Below are 20,899 nucleotides of genomic sequence, written 5' to 3'. Positions count from 1 at the left end.
TAAAAAGCATACCCTTCCCACAATTATCTGTAAGGAGCATCCAATGGGGAAGGCCAACTCTACGTTTGGTGTCTTTACAACTACTATAAGGTAGCCTCCGTAGTTACGGCAACCCACCTACAACCATTCATTACCAATTTACTTGTTTGTCGGCAAGTCGGCCTTGGCCTTTCAATCTTAGCCAGTCATTTCCCTGGCAGTTCCTGTGCTCCATCTTTAATCTCTCCATCTCACACCAGAAAAAAATTTTCTAAATTTTTATTAATTTCCCAAAGACCTTGACCCACCTCACAAATTAATTCATTGAGTTCTCAGCATCAATGCCACAATACAGTATGATGCCACCGTTAGGAGTTTAATTGTATTTCCCCCAAAGATGCTGAGGTCCTAATTCTCCATACATGTTAATGTGACCTTGTTTGGGAACACAGTCTTTGCATATGATCAAGTGAAAAGGAGATAATCAGGATGGGTCCTAATGCAATAAAGTAGGTGTCCCTGGGAAAAGAGAAAATTAGGACAGAGACAGACATGCCTGGAGAGAAGACAATGTAAAGAGACCTAGGGAGAAGATGGCCATCTACAAGCCAAGGACAGAGGCCTAGAATACATCTTTCCTAAAAGGGAACCAACCCTGCCAACCCCTTGATTTCACACTTTCTGGACTCCAGAACGGTGAGACAATAAATTCCTATTGTTTAAGCCACCAGTCTGTGGTACTTTGTTGTGGAATCCCGAGCAAAGGAATACAGTCACCATCAGGAGGTATGGCCCAAGTAATTTTTTTTACTCATATCAAACTTAAAGAATTAGCTATTATGCTTTTATTTTTGTAAAAGTTGACCAGATTCTGAATTATTTTGATAATAATGTCACTGTAGATATTTGCACCCTGAGATGCTTTCATAGAAGGAAGAAAAGAGTATAGATACAGCTGTCATCATACACAAGCCTGGCTCTATCAGTAAGAGGGTGAAGCACATAGAAACATCATTTGTCGCAGTGTCATAGAAGAAAACGTGTTGAGAAATCCTAAAATATTGATACAAAACTATTACTAATTGCTACTACATTTACTAACCCCTGCTGAAGGGGACCCAAATGTATACATAAAGAGAACTCACCTTAACCTGCTCCTCTAAGGGAGAAATCTCTGAGACTCAAGGCAGGTTGGTGCAGAAGACGTGCTGGGGAAGAAAGTCCTCCCTAGCACCCTTCAAGTGGACTCCACAGTCAGCCATCAACTCCATCTACGTTAATGGTGGGCTCTGAAAATGAGTTTCTAAGCCCAGAGGCACAAAAAAACAGAAACATAACCGCTGAAACTATGCTCAAAATTCTCATTTATTGAATCATAACATTTTAAGAGCCTGGAGGGACCTCAGAGGCTCATATTTTATAAGAAAGAAGTGAAACCTAGAGGTACTTTGTCAAAGTTGCAATTAGTGGGAAAACTCAAGTTTGTTTCCAGGTTTCTTACCTTCTCACTCCAACCGGCAGAAATGGACTTTAGGAACCTGATTGTGTCTCCTGGTTACCTGAAGAACTTTTTATAAAGATGCAAGTTTCCAGGACCCAGCCTTAAGAATTCTGATTCAAATCTCAAGTTTGGCTCCGGGATGATTTGTAATTAAACTCTGGGAGAGATTTGGCCAGGTAGCAAGGTTTGGAGCCACTGTGGAAACAATTCTGCCCAGAGACCTATTACCTTTGATCTGCTTCTGATTCCACTTGGGACCCAACCCTGTGTGATGATTATCATGTCTTCTCTCATCCTGAGAAAGATGCTAAGAGTTCTGTGGACCTGCTTATAAAGCCCAGCACACTCACACTGAGAAGCTGCTTCCCCCAACTCCTGGGCACATTCTACGTACACAGAATATCTTAGAGCTGAAGAGGAAAAACAAACCCAAAATTATTTAAAACAACAATGAGAATTAATTCCATACTCTTTGGCTTCTATCCTTTCACATGCCTGATTATAATCTCACAGATAGCCATATGCCCATCCACCCCAGGGGAGATGATTTATGTCGGGAAAGTTGTAGTAAGCACAGGTTTCATTTATTTTCAATGACTGCTGTGCCTCCTAGGAGGAGAAGAGTTGATTTAAAAACAAAACAAAACAAAACAAAAAATTAATAAAACTATGTCATGCTGAATCACAATTACTTATAAAATAGGATAGTTCACACTGGGACCCAGGGTTTCCTGGGGGATGCAGAGACTGAGGTGAACATCAGAGAAAGCTGAACTCAGGACTCTGGAGCCAGAAGCAACGTGGTGCTGGTGGTAGTGAGGGTAGGGGGTGTAAACTACAAGCTGTGTGACTACGGTGAGATGCCATCTAACGTTTGAACACATCCTGAACTTCCTCACTCTCACATGTGAAGATCCCATGCACCACATCACTAAAGGGAGACCAAAACTCTAAAATTTAAGAGGGATGGTCATACTGGGGATTACACCCTTGGAACATGGCTCAGATAGTCAGTCTTTGTCTTCTTCGTCCCCACTCTACCTCCTTAGGAGAGACTCTTATCAACTCTGAACTACTTCAGGAGCCCCAACTGCTTTCATGCTTCTAGATGCATTGAAACTCATGCCCTCATAGCAATATCCTTCCCATTCAAGATCTTCATTCCCAATATGTGCAGCTTCCACCCCCACACTGATCCCCAAGCTTCTGGGAAATGAAAAGTACCTCCTTTGGGCACCTCTCTGGAGATTCCTGTTCTAAGAATATAGGTTCAGGCTGACCTCTTATAGGCTATAAAGTCTATAATACCACCAGGGTTTCTTGGCCAACCAAATTGGAGGTCCAAAGGAAGATATGGAATAGCCATATTTTGAAAACTTCCTAATTGGTCTGCCTCCCTTGAGAAACCATAATTCTTTGCAAGCAGAATATAGGGATCTTTTGGAATTTGTACTTCAGAGTCTATAGTTGGCCTTTTGCCTTTGTTTTCAGCCTTGAAACATGAGACTAGCTCATGAGACTGTGACAGACAGTGTGATTAGTACTAAATTCAACTTCAGATTCCTTCAAGTCTCTTCAGAAACTGAGCCTCTACAAGGACAAGAAAATCACCATCAACCATTTGTCCAGCACTTTATAGTTTGCAAAACACTTTGCCCAAAGAGACACTATTCAGGCTCCCAATACAAAGGCCTGCTGGGCAAGTGGAGACTTTGACCTTTGGAGCATTCTGAATCAAAATTATCCCACTTTTTCAATAATGAAATAGATACACTACATTTTTATATTGACATTCCATCTAACTTTGGTTTATCTGAGTCTCCACCAAAATACTTCCATAATGAGCAAAGCATCTTCTGGCGGAGAGACATGCTGCATAATCACCTCGTGAACATGAACCTGTGGCATTTTAGGTTTAGGTCATGCATTGAGGTTTAGGTCAAGCATTCACTCAGTCTTTCAGTATCACAGGAGAAGAGGGATAAACCTTCCAGCATTCTGGTACGGGCTCCTCAAGAAGTGACTCAGAGATTTAGAAGCTTGACTGCAAGACATCAGAGAAATTCAAGTCACTGATCTTTCTCTTAGGGATATCTATCTACAGAGCCTAGAGGCACAGACACACCTGTCACTTGTCTTAGGAGATCACAGAAAGCTTCCAGACACTTGCCATGTGGGGAAACTCTTCCTCATGCTTGTGGTTTAAGAAAGCCCACGGTGGCTAGGCAAGAACTGAGATTTTTCCAGCTATCTTGGGGCCACTGTGGCCATTTTAGGAGCACAAAGCCCTCAATTCCCTGGTTTTCAAGAACCTCCATAAAGGAAGAAGAAAGAATTAGAGAACTCTCCTCTCACTGACTTTACCTATTTTCTACTTCCAGTTACCCCTGCATGGACAAATATACACAACACAGCACTATTCCTAAATCATAATTTAGGAGTCATGGTGCATAAATCATCATGACAGCTAGAGCAATCTCAGTCCATCTGGTGACTGCTCATCTTTGGAGTATAAACCACTGAAATGAGTAAATAAGGTATGCAATGTAGCTACAGAGTCCAGCATTTTCCTACTTTGGTATCTCTTTCATTCTACAGATATGTCCCCAACTTTAAGTGCCACTTCTTTCTGGGACTGATGTCTTCTCTGTGGTCAGTAAGCCCCTATTGCCACACCCATGTCAGAACCTTCCAATCTATGCAAGGCTGTCTCAGAAATTTGTTCTTTTAGGCCCACCGATTTTCTGTCCAGAACCCTGCTAGTGTACTCCTGTGAGCCTGCTCACTGGTTGTGTGAAGCCAGTCATCTGTTCAAAGGAGATGGTGCACCCAAATTTTCCTCCTCTTGAGGCCACCAGGGAGGACTCTTCATTCAGGCCCAACTCTCAGAGAGTCCCTGAGGCAATATCTCAGCTTTATTCTCTACCACCCCACATCGTGTCCAATCCTAGCACAGATATGAAATCACTCTCACTCTGAAACCTCACTAACTTAAGCCAGCTCTTTGCTTCTGTAATTCCTCTCCCCCTCCATCTTTCTCCCTTGGATAATGGCTCCCTCATTTAAATTAACTTTCACAAATACCTTAATTCACAAAAGCTATAAATAAAATGCCATCAGTGGGAGTGGAGATGATATCAGAACAGGGGCGCCCTGGCGAGAATTGGTGTCCTGACCTTCACTAGGCTTTTTCAAATTCCCCAAAGGTGGCTAATTGCCTTTGACAGATTAGCCAAGGGCCGCTTCTTTAGAGTAAGAAATCAAGGCCTCTGAATTATTCCAACAAAAAAAATCAAGAAGCATCTAACAACGATGAAGCTAAATTCATGCATTCTTAAGGAGAAGGGAAACTTCAATCACCCTCCATGTGCTTTGGAAAATTCATGAATAAATAAATATGTTAATGCAAATAGCTCCCTCAGAGGCTGGTAAGAGGATGCCCTGTCCTTAAACTAAACTGCATTCTAAAGCAACTCTCCCACCTGACAGGATATCCAGTGGAGTTAGAGAGTAGGAAGGACCTTTACTCAGCCCATAATCCGAACATGTAATTGACGACAACCTCCAAAAGCATACTAATGTTGGACCAAGTACTATTACACTTTCAAGGGAATTGTGTCACCATGGTTGATTTAAAAATACGTACAAGCAAGCATATGCCGAAATGAATATAATCACTTGTTCACATTCCCAGGATCTAAGGAAGACAGTATCCATGTTAAAAATCAAGAGTCAAGCCTAAACCTAACGGATTATTCATTGGAACCTGTTCAGTGGAACCACAGATTCCTAATCCCAACATGCTTCTCAGCAGAGCCTTGTTCAAATGGAAGAATCTAGGCTACCCACTCTTCACTCTGAGGAAATTCTAGGTGTCAGCGGGAAGGAAGGCTTTGTGGAAAGCAGTCCCAGTGGCCAAGAAATTAGAGTCCAAGAGAGTTTTACGATGAACCAAGTTATTATTTTTTTTTTGGTGAAAAAATTTATATTTAGATTTATAGCTGGCTGGACTCAGTTTAGATGATCCCAATTTTGGTGGCAACATCCAAAGCATCATAGTCAGGAGCCAGTCGAACATATGCTTTCTTCTCTCCATCAGGCCTGATCAAGGTGTTGACCTTGGCCACATCAATGTCATAGAGCTTCTTCACAGCCTGTTTGAGCTGGTGCTGTTGGCCATCCACAATGAACACAAGTGTGTTGTTGTCTTCTATGTTCTTCATAGCTGACTCAGTAGTCGGGGGAACTTGATGATGGCATAGTGATCAAGCTTGTTTCTCCTGGGGGTGCTCTTTTGAGGATATTTGGACTGCCTTCAGAGACGCAGGGTCTTGGGTCATCGGAATGTAGGTGACGTACAGATCTTCTTTATTTTGTGACAGTGCACACCTTTCAGCACCACTTTCTTAGTTTTCAAAGCCTTTGCTTTGGCTTCAGCTTTGGGAGGAGCAGGGACTTCCTTCTTCGCCTTCAGTGCCATCTTCGTGAAAGGGTGAGCCAAGTTCTACACAGAGCAGGAGATAAAGGTTCTAAAAATCATCCCTGCTTCATTTATCTCCTTTCACTGGTGGTGTTCACAGCAGTCTGGAACTGCAAGGCATTCTGGGAGCCTGGTAACTTAGAGGAGCAGCAGATGTGACAGGCTGAGGGGAGAGCACAAAGCATGAGGTGAGGGACCTTTCTGAATGGAATGTGTCCGGGCTGGTAAGCCAAGAAAACCAGGAGGTTATTTTGATTTAACAAATGATTCTAGGGACGGTACTTTTTAGAAGCCTGTGCCTTAGTACACAAAATGAGTGTGGAAAGGAAGGTTCTATGGTAAAAGGGATGGCGTTTCTTCCAACAGCATGATGTGCTGATGAAAAGAGCAGTTTTGGGATCAGAGGCACTCACCTGGCCTGGACTGGGCTGACTGGTCAGGGTGACAACAGGACACATGAAGCTTCTAGCCACCCCAGAGCCAGCAGAACTGGCATAGCCTGGGTCCTGGAACTCTGCACTGTGTCTTTAGCCATATAACAGAGTGTGGGAGGCACTGGGACAGGGAAAATGCTATCCCATATCCATGGGATCCTCAAATATTGAGTACTTTCATATTAAATAAGCTAACTCAGATGCCAACACTCCATAGTCACTCAATCAGATGCAATGTTTTATTTATGATCCTTGTTTATTTTACTTTTAGGGACTGATTTTTTTATCATGCTACATTCCAGATTACATTTTCTAAATTTCACAATCTAGACTTTGTCATTGTAAATCAGAAACCCACACATTTAAACATCGCTTAATCATTAATGACTCACATGGGTATAATTTAAAATACATACACACGATTTAACTTTGCTTTCAGTACACTATGGAGATGAGTAAACTTCACAAAGCTCTCATATTTACAAAAATAACAACCCATGCTACTTTAACAGCAGCTGCCTAATAAATGAAATTGAAGCAATAAATATACTTGTAACATCTATTGGATAAGAAAAAAAGTAGAATCATGTGCACATATGGTCATGACTCATCATTTCCCTGACCTCTTCAGGAAAATGCGGAAAAAGCACCTAAATGAATGCTAATTCAGAGTTCAGACAAAAATCTTCCCAAGCAAAAATTCTAATTCTTGTTTTTTAGTTAGTAGAGAAAGTCAAGCACTAACATCATTTATAACTAGAGTGTGATGGTAACAGATGAGCCTTTTCCCCACTCCATACCTCTCTGCCAGGAATGTGAGATCCAGATGTCAGCTGTTCCATACTTAAGCCTCCATCTGGACTTTCTAGAAGATAATGGGCATAAAAGTACTTAGCATAACCCAGCAGGCACTCCATAACTATTATTTTCTCATCCCATCCTCCTTCCAACATTACTAACTCACCTGATCACAACTAAGTCTTGTTTCCTTAAGGCACTGGAGCTTGAAATGAAGTATGAACAAACTCCACTGTCTAAAGGACTATGCATAAACAAGAAGAGCCGACTCTTCTCAATCTCTTTTAAGTGTCCTGTGCCTATTAAAACCATTTTCCTTAGTTCTAACACCTGTCTACCAGCAAGTCACCAGCACGGTCCTCTGCATCCTCTCTGCACACAGCATTATGTCCCCATCGTCAGAATCCCCCACATTACCCTTGGAGGAATCCGCAGGAGATTGCTAGGGATCTAAGTATCAAAACTCAAGGAGGGAACATTTACTCCCAAGTGCTATCAAATACCATGACAGGAGGAATGGTGCAAAATGGCATTTCCTTTAGGATATATACCCTTCGTTTTAACGTCACTTAGCAATAATAAGAAGAGGAGGGAAAATCCATAGCCTACATCTCTACGTGGTAGCCTTATTTATTGTGTTTCCCAATTCTGTCTCCTTTATTATGGATGACAGATTAAAAACCTATATATACCATGCTTTAAAAGCATGAAATGCTCTAAAAGCTCTAATGCATGAGTTCCACTCTTTTCTTTAACAGAAACATTGCAAAACATTAATACTTCACTGTTTTGGGAAAATGCACAAAAGAAATATCCCCACTGAGTTCTCTAGAGGCCTCTATGATGTTTCATATCTCTCATATAAAATACATCATGCATTCGTTCGACAGTTACTGTCTACCATGTACCAGGTACTCTACCCACCAGGTACTGAACTCACAAGAGTGAATAAGACAGAAATGGTCCCACAGAAATTACATTCTAGCAAGAAAGACTCAAACTAAGCAAGCTAAAACTCTTCTTAAAGTCTCTAAAAAGATGAGCAGGGTGTTGCGATGGAGATTACTACCAGAGAAGGAGCAGTCAGGAAGGGTCATTTTGAGCAGGTGACCTGTGATCTAACGCTTAAAGGACAAGAAGAAGCAACTGTGCAAAGAGCTGAAGAAAGAACATCTTAGGCAGTGGGAATAGCAAGTGAACTCTGTATTAGAAGACACTGTAGATATAGACCTTACCTGTGGCACTTGAGGAAGGAAGGCTATATGGCTTCGATGTGACCACATTTCTGTCTTCCTGCAGTCTTCTTTCTGTCACCCTGTGTATCATCTAGGAACACACACTGCACCATGACTCAAGAGTGTTCTTACACTGCCCTCAGAGGTCCTCCGTGTGATATCCAACAAGGGTCTCCCCCACCCCAAGTGTTGAATCTCACATGCATAAAGAATTCACTAATAGATGACAACCAAAATGAGTCAGACTGACCTGGCTTTCCGAAACATGATCAGAATGCAAGGCTCACACAGCAGTTTTCAAGCTCTGCTCTGCAGAGGGTCACTCAAAGACCATTTTTGTATGAGGCCAAGAAAGTGGGGTACCACCTGACTATGATTGCTTTTATCTATTGAACATAGTGCAATCTGTTCAAGATTTCATTTAATAAAAGAGTTTTGTGAGCGAAAGGGATATGAAAAGCACAGTTTCCAGACTGTTCTAGGACCTTTAAATGAATCCAAGTCTCCCAAATATGGGAAGATATGTTGGCACATGATGAATGTTTCCTCCAGGACACCTCCTATTTTTCTGTTTGCTAAACCTAAGTTTCTTCTGTCCTGGTTCCCCAGCCCCCATTCTATTTTGGTATGGTGACTTGCATCCAGTTCTCTGCCTATAAACTAGCTCATGAGCCAACTCCTTCTCCTTATTTAAAGACCAAAAACTCCACCAAAACTAAAACCAAAACCCAAAAAATCCTTAAAATTAAAATACAGAGATCATTAATGTATACAAATTAGCTCAATCCAGAAGCAAACATTTCTGACACTGATTCTAAATATGTTACCAATTTTCTGTGAGGAAAAAAATGAGAATAACAACAAAAATTCAGCTTGCCAACTTTTCAAAATAAATATGTGAAAATATGTAATGAAATTCAATATAAAATTAATCAAAATACACGCTATAGTCTCTTATTATGACCCTCTTTTATTGGAATATGTCTCCCCTCCTCCATCTGTCTGCTCTGAAAGTAAAAAAATAAAAATAAAAGGGAAAAATAAGGATTGAAAGAACAGAGAAAAATACAAAGACTGGAAAAAGTAGAAAGAGAAAGGGAGTAGGATTGTTTACAGATAGGTTTAAAAAACAAAAGGTCATCCTTCAAACTTCCAAAAATTGCTACTTCTAAAAATCGTTAGTTTTCCCACATATATAGTTGTATAGTGACTTCATATTAACAGTCTCCAGAATAAACATCCTATAGAAGGTGTCCATCTCTAATTTCTATGAAAATTTTACTCGTTGCTTCCAAGCCTAGACTAATCATTGCATCCAAGCTCAGTAGACTAATTGCACTCGAAGCCCGGATGAACTGCTCTCTGCTAATTTGCAGGGCAGCATTACACAGTTTTCTGGACTTTTCTTTTGGGGTTAGTTAAAATTAGATGGTAAGACACCAAGGAACAAGGGGACTCATTTTGACTGTCACAAATGCCTGTGCCACCCAGAGAAGACATCTGGATTGTATTAGGTATGTTAGAAGTGCCCATTTAATGTCTTAGTCAAATTTATTCTGTTATGATGAGTTCATTTCCCCAATGCAACTTTCAATCAGAGGTATGAAATCAGAATCAGCCGACTGCGTCCCAACTTCCAATATGGTGCAATGAATGAGTAGAATTAAAGTCAACTAAGTCACCACTGATTAGAGAATTAGTGAGAATCTCAGATCCACAAATCAATAGGATTTATATACGTTGTGAAATCTAAAGAAATCAACTGTCATGTGACTCTAAAATGAACATACTTGGGGCACATGGGTGGCTCAGCGGTTGAGCATCTGCCTTTGGCTCAGGATGTGATCCCAGGATCCCACAGGAAGCCTGCTTCTCCCTCTGCCTAGGTCTATGGCTCTCTCTCTGTGTCTCTCATGAACAAATAAATAAAATGTTTTTTTTTTAAATGAGCATACTGAACACTAATACTCAAACTATTCTTCATTTGAATTCTATAGAGCTTATAAAGCCAACATGTATTCTCAAAAACAAGACCAGGAATCATTTACTGGCCTATTTGCATATCAGCAGCCCATGGAAGGCTTTTGGTAACCATCATCCAACTGTCCTACAACCTGTCAAAACCAAATTGATTAGTTGGATTTCCTCGGCTTCCTGAAACAAAAGGTAAATTTACATGTGCATATATAAGAAAATGGTCCTTTGAATTTCCTTGGGAAGAAAACTTGTATTAAACCCACAAACATATGAAGAGAACTATTAGTTTTTGGTTATCTCCCAGAGCAGATCCAATGTTCATTTAACATTTCAGTACTTAATAATAAAGAAAGTTACTTCCGTGATCTCTACCTACTTCTTGAAATTCAAACCTGGGGATCCTTTGGATCTCTAGAGATATAGGTAGTGAGCTATTCAAGGAAAAGTTTGGAAAAGAGATTTTCAATGGAAAAAGAAAACAGTCACCCCTCTGAAGAAATCTGGAAGGATACATTTTTGCCTCTTAAAATTGTTTTGCCACATAACAATTTTAAGAGGCAAAAAACCCTCTTCCAGTTCTATCTCAGGCACATCTCCCATACTGGTGTTGCCAAATAGCCCTACACTGGCTTAGGATGAGGATGTATTTAAAGGTGTTCACACATCTTTGCTGAGTCCCTCCTCCCCATGTAATGAGAGCATGACATTCTCCAGCGAAATATTTGTGTCTTTGTAAGCCCATAGGTCCTGAGTTGTCCCTTATATTGCTTCACCAAGAAGGCAAGCCTACATCAGTTTACTTTATAAATACCGTTCTAATTAGAATTCTATCTGCATTCATCCTCTTGCAAAATCATATATAAATGAGCAGGTTGCTTTTGTTATAATCACAATCTTATAGAAGCACTGGTATTTAAATATATTTAGAACAATGAAATAAGCCCTTGTTCTTAATAACTATTAAAAGCCAAATAGATCATAGTACATAAATAAATGAGGACTTTTAAAATACATACATGCTTATCAACCTCATATCAATTCACAGATATTTTAAAAGTCATATAAAGTAATCTTGAAATATTAGAAGTTTGCATTTCTTCCTCTAAATTCTATAATTAGATGCTAAACTCACCAACCATTCCCATTAAACATAGTATATCTAGTAAAGCTTATTACAGTAACACATCACTATAATCAATATATGTATGTCTAGTGCTTTGTATGTCTTTCTACCCACCATAATTATTTTAAAGACAATATTACAAAACCACACTTTATTTATCTTGACTACAAATAGAATGGTTTAGTGACCTTCATGGCCTTATCTTTGTTAACTTAATGTGTATACTATGACTACAACTCTTCCACCTCAACATGTTAAAATTCACTTATATTGTCTCTCCAACAAATGTAATAATTGAAAACTCATAAATTTTTCTTTTGAGGAAAAAGAAATTATCATTTCATCCAGGAGATGTCTGACTTAATCATATCTGCATTCATTCCTCCAGACACAGCACATCCATAAACCTTGTAACTGTCTACAGGACATCAGGTCTGTCACTTTTCCCCAGATCCACTCTGATTGCCATGTAAGCTACCACTCAACACTGCTAAGGGAATCCCAGCATGCCTTGTGCTGGAGACTACATGAATTAGATAGTAATTAATGGTTATTACAGAAAATAGAGACTAAGCTTAGGGAAACAAGTCCTAGAAGGTGAGTTTGACTTGGCATTTGGGGGATGGGATTTCTAGATAAAAGGCAAAGGTTGAGAATATGAGATGTACCCAAAAAAGGACAAATGGATGGATTTCAAGTAAATATCTTCACTGCCTTATGAAAACATTAGTTTCTTTGATAGAAAAAGGATTCCCAATTACAATTAAGTTTGTATTAAGTATAATTTGACACTTTCCCTATAACTGGCCCTTATCAGTGGCCATTTGACCATAGGAAATTCTGAGTGAGTTGATCGTTGATATATCCTACCAGATGTCTCTTACCAGATTCTAACTATTAAGTTATTCCTCCCCAAGAAATATGGAGCAGAAATTACAGGGGCCATGCAGATAGAATTCAACTTGAATGATGAAAGAGAAACTTTTTCACAGAAGCCTAAGCTCAACTGCCCAAGATGTCTTCTTTAGAGTTGGGCTGTGTCACAAGCAGAAATAAATCCCTGAGTAAGACTGAAGCCCCTGGACAAGTTACTGTGACATGTTGCTACTGACTAATGTTAAAATGTTATATACAAATAACACCAGTTAAGATGACTGATGTTTTTCTAGGCTGTCTGGCTAGTCATTGCCTCTTTTGATTGACATTCATTAAGTCAATTATTAAATTGACATTATTATTAGAAAGTGTTTTAAAGATCAATTTGAAAGCTATTTAATTCCTCTTAACCATTCCAAACACCATGTTGGAATATTTGGTAGACACTTTTCCAAGGCAGACTCAAGACTTTTACTCCATAACCCAATGAGTTGAGTATACAACAAACCATTAAAAACTTTTCTTTTCAAGATGGAAAAACACCATGGGCACATATAACAAGTATATTTCTACTGTCACTGTCATTGGTGATCCAGTGAAAGGGATCATAAAAAGAATTTGCAAGAAACGGCAAGTAATAAAGAGGAACAGCATGAAAGACATGAGAAAAAATCTTTCAAAATGAAAAGAGATATGTGGTCTTGTCTTAAAGAACAACAACAAAAAAGTTATTGAAACATGTGAGCCACCCATTTTACTAGGGGTGCTATCAGTAGTGAAACCAGTAACTATACTAGATCACACACCCTTTGGGAAAGAGATTTAGGATTTGAACTCAAAAATGTCTAAGTCCAGATACAATTCTTTTCCACTGTCCAATCCTACCTGAGGCCCTGGCTACCTATTTTAAAACCAGGATGGAAAGTTCTAATTATTCAAAATCTCTGGGAAGTGTGTCCAGAGTCAGATTAATATTATCCTATTTTATTATTCACATTCTCAACAAATATTTTTTGGAGAAGTTGTCATATGCAGAAACTACACTAGTCAACTAGCACATCAAAGATATTTAAGAAGTTTTGTTGAAAGGATAAGTGTTTCTTTGGCTTCTTCTTAGTCCTTTTTATAGGGCCTTAGGTACCTTCCAATCCTTTCATCCATCCTGCCTGAGGCCTTACAAGTGGTTTTTTTTTTAATATTAAACCAGTAATATTTTAAGATTCTTTTTAAAAAATATTTTATCTATTTATTTGAGAGTGAGAGAGAGAAAGAGACCATGAGGTAGGGGCAGAGGGCGAGGGAGAAGCAGACTCTCCACTGAGCAGGGAGCCCGACATGGTTTTGTGGGACTGGATTCCAGGACCCCAAGGTTATGACCTGAGTCAAAAACAGACACTTAGCCAACTGAGCCACCCAAGCACTCATCTTTTAAGATTCTTGTACACTACTTACCCACTTTTCTGACTGGCTCTCTGGCAAGCCTTTTAATGTATATACATCTTTTTCTATTATACTTCATTTCTTACTTTTTTACACTCTTGCTTCAATTTCTGATTTCTGGTCTGCACTGTTGCATAAAGGACACTTAGAAAAATACTTCAATTTTCAAAAGTTATCCCTCAACTAATTATTCCATCTGTACCACTATCTCCATAGAAAATTACAGTAGCATTGAATTTTTCTGCTAATGGCAGTTCTCCTCTCTCCTAGAAACAGCCTCTGTAAAATAAGTAATCTAGTTGACCACTGGAACAGTATTGTGCAAACTGTTTTGGTTACCTGTTTTTCACTACTGAATTTAAGTTTTAAAAAGTGATGAAGACCAGAGTATAAAACTACTATATCCCCACTGAGTGATGACAGCTTTCATCTTAATTTAAATATATGTTTAATTTGAGAAGTAACAGATAATTACTAATCATTAAATAATAAATGATATGTGCTTCATATTTTTCACTAAATATTTGATTACCAATAAGCAAAAGGTTGAATTTCACCTGTTTTTACAAAAAGTATACTAAAGCATTAATATAACAATCTAGTCTAACAATTCAATTATATAATAATTAACGAAATTAACAACTATTTTACCTTGACCATAGTTTTTCTCAGTATGCTTTTCAAGAAGAAAATACCATGGCTTAATTAAGGATACCTTATTTGACATATCAACATTTTATTTAATATAAATTTTAAGGTTAAACCATATGAAAGTACTGAAATTTGACTGTTTTGTTTTATTTTATTTTTTAAGATATTATTTATTTATTCATGAGAGACACAGAGAGGCAGAAATACAGACAGAAGGTAAAGCAGGCTCCATGCAGGGAGCCTGATGTGGGATTCGATCCCAGAATCTCAACCTTTGGTTGAGCCGAAGGCAGATGCTCAACCACTGAGCCACACAATTTTGAGCCACCCAAAATTTGACTGTTTTGACCTATAAAAATGGCAATTGCACATAATGCAAATTTATTCTACAGGGATGTGCTGATATTCAGCAATTTGAAACCTACAAGGTATCAACTTTTTTTAGTTCATCCCAATAAACAAAATCAACTGTCATTATTTGCAAAACACCATTTCCTGGGCTAAACCATTTTTGCAGATTATTGTATTTAATCCTCACAACAATCCCAAAATATACAAGACACAGGGAGGAAAGGAACAGCATATAAAAATGGAGGTACAGACTAGAACTATGCTGCCACAAGCCAAAGAAGCCCAAGACTGCTGGCAACTACAGAAGCTAAGAGAGGCAAGGGACAGATTTTCCCTCATAACTCCCAGATGGAAACAACTGGTAACATCTTGACTTCAGACTTTTAACCTCCAGAATAATAAAATAATAATTCTGTGTTGTTTTATTCCATCCAGTTTATGATAACCTTCTATGGTAGCTCTAGGAAACAAATTCAGAGAGACAACTGTAATGTCAGTCATTGAGTAGGTGGTAAAGAAAGGAATTCGGCCCCAGCAGACACACACCAAGGCTCATGCTACAAATCAAAATAAGGTACAGTCTGCACAATCATGCCCATTATCTCATTTTATTTTTACCTCATTCTGTGAGGTAGCCATTAAGGGTTGTATTTTATAAACTGGGAGACTGAACCTCAGAAAATGAGGCAACTTGCTAGCCAGTGGCAAAATCAGGATTTGAGCCCAAAATTTCAGTGCACTTTCCACAGAAACTCAACTTACATTTAGTAATGATCCCCACATAGTTGTACTCTGAATGAGGGCATTTCGGTTGAGTGTTGATTTCTCAAGCAGCTTCTGAATTCATGTACATATATTGTATTCCCTGGAGAAGATCTGTGAACTGAGTCAAAGGCTAAGCCATTATCTACCTCCTGTGTAAGTTCTCCTCAGGAGCCTAGATTTATGAGACCTCTTCAAGTATTCTTTCATAGGTATGAATCCCAAAGACTGTACTCTGAACAACTACCACCACTGCAACTATTGCTCCATTAAAAGATTACTCTTTGCCTTTCAGAATGCCTTAAACATCCATAGCAATCAATGGCCCCCAAAGAAGAGAGAACTTTGTCACTTTCAGCTTTGCTAGAGAAAGGCTTTTCTTCAGTAGTTCCACAGAGTACAACTAAGCTAAAATTAGGTGTTTGGAAAAGTGTTGACAATAAAAATGTAGAAGACCATATTATTGTTCAGTAAATACACACACACATACACACCATTTCTATGGAAGGATTACACATCCCCACCCCTATTGAGGTAGGGCTTAGCCATGGACTTTCTTTGGCCAATGGGAATTTAATGGATTTTTCACAAGCAGAGCTGCAGAATCTGCTTAGCTGGGCCTTCTATCTTGGGTCTCTGTTACTGCCAAGGAAAGAACATGTCTTGAGTAGCCCAATGGTTCCAGAAGGATAAGCAACAAATAAAGCTCAGACATGCCTAACATAGATCCCATGAGCCTCAGTCAACCTGCAGATGCATAAAGAAGAACTGTGTGGTTATCACTGTATGCCACAGATTTTTATGGCTAATAATTGTACTACATTATTGTGGTAATAGCTGCTTAATCCAATATAAGACATTTTTTAATATTATCATTCTTCAGGGAATTATGTCCCAATAAAAAAGAAATTTCCTAAACTTCCAAAACTGTTCTTTTCTCCTGCCTCTGAATAACCTTGAGCAACTAAGCCTGTCTTCCATATGCTTGTATACTTTTTATTTTATTTCTCAATTGTCTGAAAGGCAACATAACAAGAGAAAAATCCCCTGGGAAGAAGAAAAAAATCCATTTGGAAAACAGCTGCAAAATCCCAGAAGAGGAGCCCCCAAAAAGGTAAGGTCCAGTCCAGGATATAATAACCAGGGCACTCATCTTTTTGCATGGTCTTTCCACAAGGCACTAATCTTTCCATTGTTCATTACTTGTTAAATTTATTAAGAATATCATTGTGCAAGTTTAAATGTTTCAGGATTACTTTTCATTTGTTAAATAAATTAAGTACAATTACCTACTTCATGCAATCTAAAATATTCCTGCTGCTTTGCTTATGAGGGAAACTCTCAAATTCCTGAAATCCATCTTTATGCTTTGAAATTAGTTAACCAGATTTTGCTTATACCGCTAAATTATCTTTATCCGCTTGTAAAAAAAGAAAGAGTTAAAAGCTTTAGACCACTTAGGAGTTCTACCTCTTGTATAAAACTGTACAAAAAAAAAAAAAACTAAACTTTTATAAAATGGCAATTCTTAGGAAATTCTAAGTTGTTGTGTCTCTTGGTTTTTTCATTATTGTTGTTGTTTTTTCAAATATGCCAACGTTAGCTAAACAATTATTAATGGCACTCTTGGTGATAAATTCCAATGATTAAAACATACATTCATACAATATTTGTATGAAACCAACAGATTAAGTACCAAGAACAAAAGAGGCTAATATATGATGGGAATGAGGACACATTTATTATAGAGCACTCACTCTAAAAACACTTGACAAATTTCTTAGAGGAGATGTTTTCTCAGTCTGCACACTTATTTAAAGGCATGGGAAGAGTGCTGTATTTCAAGTATGATTAATAGAACAAGAACAATTACAACAAAAGCCACTTTGCCCATTCCCAGATCAGAATACCCTGGCAAAATAAATTATGTGCAAATATGCTTGAAAAAACACAATGCTTTGAAACTATTCCTATAAAATGCATGCTATTGGTGTTAGCAAAAGATGTTTCCTTTACCCCTGCAAGATGAGAGTAATGAAGTAGAAGTGTGTTTGTGTAAAGAAGTGGAAGAATTTAATTGTGTCCTTTGACAAGTTACACTACATGACCTCATATCTTCTTGCCCTGGAAATTTCTGATCAGTAGACCACTTCTCCACACAGTAAAACAATCTCATAGACAGGAAAGCATGATGTTTAACCAGGAGGAGTGGAGAGAGCCCAGAGATAGCTAACCTGAGACCCTGGTTTGGATGATGGCTCTCACCCTCGTCTGCTGTTTGTGCTTGGGGGGAAGTCATTTTGGACTTGGAGAGGGCTGGGTGAAGTGTTTCCCATACAGACCACTAGGTATGTGGAAGTACTCCCTCACATTAGGCATGTATCAGGCTTAAATAATGTCCCAAAAGGAAGGATCATGACTTAATATATCTAATATTCCTGGGGTCTGTGGCACATTATTGCCCTCAAGCACTGTAAGGGAAAAATGCTCATAATTAATACTCAAAACAGGGAGTCCAGTGTCAGTTTTCTTTTAAAATTGATTTGTAAAAAAATAAAATAATAAAAAAATAAAATAAAATAAAATAAAATAAATAAAATAAAATAAAATAGATTTGTAGCACCCAACCCAACCCTCCAATAAGCCTGAAGCAGTGATTCTCAATCTTTGGTGTATATCATTCCTGTTTCACTTATTAAAAATACATGCTCCCAAGACCCGTGCTCCAGGAATCCTGATTCAGAGGGATTTAGGGAGAACCCCCAAAATTGCATTTTTAATAATCACTCTAAATAACTTGGAGACAGTCTGTGAACCATCATTCTCACCCATATCCCCATATGGTGCCCTTCAACCTGGAGGGTAAATAATTAAATTTTGAAGGAGTTTATCATTATCATCACTGCAGATCATTTTTTCTTACCTCTATTTTCTACATTGGTGTATAGTAGTTGTGTAACGGAATGATCAATTACAGAGGATTTTGAAAGAAACAAAATTGTCTTAAAATCATATGGAAGATCCCATCCTGTTTAAAAGCACGTTTATACGCAACACCATAACAGAAAGTGGCTGAGGATTTTCTCCTGTAATTCAGGACAGCCTAACTCAGCCCTAGTCTTAAAGAGAGGAGAAAAGAGCATTTAGCGATGCAAAAGCAGAGAATGAGGAAAAGAAGAGAGGGAGATAGCAGATGAGTCCCTCTCTGATCTTGGAGGACTTTTATAGACTGTTACGACTCTTCCTAGAAAATATAACTCTAGAAGTAGAAGGAGGAGGAGGAGGAGGGGGAGGAAGAGGAGAAGGAGAGGAGGGAGGGAGGAAGGAAGGAAGAAAGAGAAAGAAAAGTATAACTTAGGCTGACTGCTACTTGAAGAAATATTGTACCATGAAGTCATTTAGCATACAGTACTATAAAATCTTCTGCATCCTTATTGCAATTACTGTAATTAGGGGGAAGATTGTTCATTAATTCTTTTGAAATTTTGCTATTCATATTAGTTTGGGTTCCAAAAGGAAGGAGTGCCTGAACCGAGGGCTTGCAAGCAGAGTTTATTTTAGGAAAAGATCCCAAGGAATAGGAGTTGGGAATGGGAATTAGGAAGGAGGGAAAGCCAATGCAAAGATAATTTTTTAAGCAAGTCACTGCTATGGGTAATGGGAACTCAATCTCACTTGGGGACCCTCTAAACAGTTTTGTAAAATGAGCTTCATAATGTCAAGAGAAAAAAGAAGAGAATATTTATCTGTTAGCTTTAATCCCTCATTAGTCAAAGGCTTCTTCTTTGATGTAGAAAAGATTCTGAGAATAGGAACTCAATTGTCTTTAAGATAATGATGACAACAACGGTGGGGAAAATGATCATGACTATGGTGTCCAATATCCCCCCACTTAACTCTGTTTCCAGCTCTATGCAACATAGTTACCCATATTTTCTCATTAGGTCCTTGTGATGATTAATTTTACATGTCAACTTAACTGATCAATGGGCCTCCAGACATTTGACCAAACGTAATTCTAGGCATATCTGTGAGAGTGTTTCTGTATGAGATTAGCATTTGAATTGGTAGACTGAGTAAGGCATATTGCCCTCCCTAATATGGGTGAGGCTTGTCCAATCAAAGACCAAACAGAAAAAAAGCCTGAGTAACTAAGTGCTTTGAGCTGCAGCAGTAGCCTTTTCCAGCCTTGAGACTCAAACTAAAACATCAGTTCTTATTGAGTCAAGCCCGTCAACTTTCAGACTGGAACTACACATTGATTCTCTTGAGACTCCAGTTTGCTGACTACAGTTGGAAATTCTCAGCCTTCATAATTGCACAAGCCAATTCCTTATTTTTTTTTTAATTTTTATTTATTTGTGATAGTCACAGAGAGAGAGAGAGAATGAGGCAGAGACACAGGCAGAGGGAGAAGCAGGCTCCATGCACCGGGAGCCCGACGTGGGATTCGATCCCGGGTCTCCAGGATCGCGCCCTGGGCCAAAGGCAGGCGCCAAACCGCTGCGCCACCCAGGGATCCCCAATTCCTTATAATAAATCAATCAATTCCTAACTCTTGCTCTTGCTCTGTATATGTGTACATATACAAACACATACATGAACACACACAAACAAGTGGTACTTACTAGAAGGAAAATCTATCCAACTGGGGAGGAGAAAAGGATTAGGCTTTGTTAGTAAAACAGTGTGTTAAGATGATTAATTCACTTAAGACAGAGTCAGGAAAAAGAGGAAGAGCTAAGAAGACAGTTTACATTCTTTCATCCAGTATAGTGGGAAGAAGAGATTTGCAGTTCATATAAAGAGAGCAAAAGGGATCCCTGGGTGGCTCAGGGGTTTAGCACCTGCCTTTGGCCCAGGGCATGATCCTGGAGACCCAGGATCGAGTCCCACGTCAGGCTCCCTACATGGAGCCTGCTTCTCCCTCTGCCTGTGTCTCTGCCTCTCTCTCTCTCTCTCTCTCTCTCTCTGTGTGTGTGTGTGAGTGTGTGTCTACCATGAATAAATAAATAAAATCTTTAAAAAAGAAAGAGAGAGAGTAAAAGATCCTATTGAGATTATACTACACAAAGAGTGCTCTCAGTTGCCCCAGTTTAGGGGCCACCCACCTGATATTATTCACATTATACTTAGAATACACCTAGAAAAAGAATCAGTAAACAGGGCAAGACAACACAATGCCTTCATCTGCCTTGCCATATTACAGAAGGAAAGAATTTGAGACAAGTTTGCCCACAAAGGATGGAAAATGGATTTTAGGGCATGCACGGCCTCAGTTGTTCTGGGAGC

At 38.9% G+C, this 20,899-nt stretch overlaps 2 pseudogenes; both read right to left on the bottom strand.

The window, feature by feature from the left end:
- The window catches only part of LOC112659761 (stAR-related lipid transfer protein 4-like), a 222,725-nt pseudogene that overhangs the window by 32,776 nt on the left and 169,050 nt on the right, over window positions 1-20,899 (bottom strand).
- LOC112660619 (60S ribosomal protein L23a-like) lies at window positions 1,327-7,251 on the bottom strand (annotated as a pseudogene).

This window comes from Canis lupus, chromosome 2, assembly GCF_003254725.2.
Source record: "Canis lupus dingo isolate Sandy chromosome 2, ASM325472v2, whole genome shotgun sequence".
NCBI classification, from domain to species: Eukaryota; Metazoa; Chordata; class Mammalia; order Carnivora; family Canidae; genus Canis; species Canis lupus.
This window is presented reverse-complemented; position numbering and strand designations above follow the sequence as displayed.